The 1917-nt window shown below is 36.4% G+C and overlaps 1 non-coding gene across 1 annotated transcript; it reads right to left on the bottom strand.

The window, feature by feature from the left end:
- Positions 1 to 1306: 1306 nt before the first annotated feature.
- Positions 1307 to 1412, bottom strand: LOC128289799 (small nucleolar RNA R71). Its single transcript, XR_008279443.1, has one exon. It is a non-coding gene; the product is annotated as a small nucleolar RNA R71 (small nucleolar RNA).
- Between the last annotated feature and the right edge of the window lie 505 nt (positions 1413 to 1917).

The raw sequence follows: 1917 nt of genomic DNA, 5'->3' as shown, positions 1-1917 counted from the left end.
TAAGAGTAGATTTGGCATAATTAAGTGGAGTTGATCAAACGCCTAGAAATAGGGTTATGAGATTTTACCGAATTAGGGTGAAACCTAATAAAGGGATCCATAGATCGAGTTAATGCAACCTTAGAGTGTTAATTAGAGAAAGTCTCGGTTATTCAATCTAGGGATTAGACATTATTAGTCTTGAATAGGAATAATAACTTAGGGATCTCTACGGAGCAAGTCAAGTGAATAAATTCTCCGGTTCAGAGTCAGATAACAAGTGAAATCTAGGTGGATTCCTCCTTGGGTGTCGTCTTTATCAATTGCTTTTCTTCAAGTCTTTTTCCTAAATTTTCTCTTTGCTTTAATTAAATCAGTTAATTAGTTTAGATAATTAGTTTAATAAACAAACCCTTTTATTCCTAGGCTAGATGATAAAAAGATAGTTATTACTAGTACTTTTGGTTCCCTTGGGTACGATATCCCGGTCTTGCCATTACTATACTATTGTTTGATAGGTGTGCTTGCCTTTTCGTCGTGATAATAGTTAGTCTAGGTTTGATCTTCATTATAAATATTTATTACTTGTTACGAATCACGCAATCAAGTATCCGTGCCGAATTCTTAGGAAGCTGAAATATTAGGAACACTAAATTTTTATTACTTTAGCCATTTATTTTTCTTGCAATTTTATTTTATTTTATTTTATTATTTATTAATTTACTTTTTCTCTCTTGGCAGGTTTTTATAGTTTATGACTAGAAGAAACCCGTTAGGACCATTACTCTTTGACGAAAAAATCGATCGCACAATTCGCAAAAATCAAAAAGAAATAAGACATAGTTTACGATACACGAAGAACGAGCGAGAAGATGATACTCAAACCCCAATCGAAGAGATGGCTGAAAATCCAGGCGATCAGCTGCCTCCTGCAATTGCAGCTAATCAAAATCCTACTCCACGTACTATGTATGATTATGCTAAACCTTCTTTAACAGGAACTGAGTCTAGTATAGTTAGACCTGCTATTGCTGCGAATAATTTCGAACTAAAACCTAACACAATTTAGATGATACAGTAGTTTTTTCAATTTGATGGTTTGTAGGATGAGGATCCCAATACGCACTTGGCGAATTTTCTTGAATTTTGCAATACATTCAAAATCAATGGCTTTTCTGATGATGCCATTCGTCTTCGGTTATTTCCCTTTTCACTGAGAAACAAAGCTAAACAGTGGTTGTACTCATTACCCCGAGGGTCTATCACTACTTGGAACAAATGAACGAGAAGTTTTTACTAATATATTTTTCGCCGGCTAAAACAGCTAAATTGCATAATGATATCTCTTTTTTTGTGCAGATGGATTTAGAAACACTTTACGATGCATGAGAGAGATACAAGGACTTACTGAGAAGGTGCCCTCACCATGGGTTACCGCTTTGATTGCAAGTTCAAACGTTCTACAATGGTGTGAATCCATCGACAAGACAAATGATTGGCGCAGCTGCTGGCGGAACCATCAACAATAAAACACCAGAAGATGCCTATGAATTTATAGAGGAGATGTCACTGAATAACTATCAGTGGCAAGTTATGAGGACAAAGCCAACGAAAACAGCCGGCGTCTATAACATCGATTCAGTCACCATGCTCTCTAATCAGGTAGAACTTCTCAATAAAAAGATTGATAGTTTTCTTGGTTCTACACAGGTACATCTAGTAATGAGGTGTGACTCAAGCGGGGGAGGTGTGCATACAGAATACCAATCCTTTAATCCTACAACTGAAGAGGAACAAGTCAACTATATGGGTAACAATAACTTTAGATCTCAAAATAACCCATCAGTAATACTTATAATGCAGGTTGGAGGAACCACCCAAATTTCTCCTGGGGTGGTCAAGGGAATCAAAAGCCACAAATCCTCAAGGTTTTCAACA

This window comes from Gossypium arboreum, chromosome 2, assembly GCF_025698485.1.
Source record: "Gossypium arboreum isolate Shixiya-1 chromosome 2, ASM2569848v2, whole genome shotgun sequence".
NCBI classification, from domain to species: domain Eukaryota; kingdom Viridiplantae; phylum Streptophyta; class Magnoliopsida; order Malvales; family Malvaceae; genus Gossypium; species Gossypium arboreum.
This window is presented reverse-complemented; position numbering and strand designations above follow the sequence as displayed.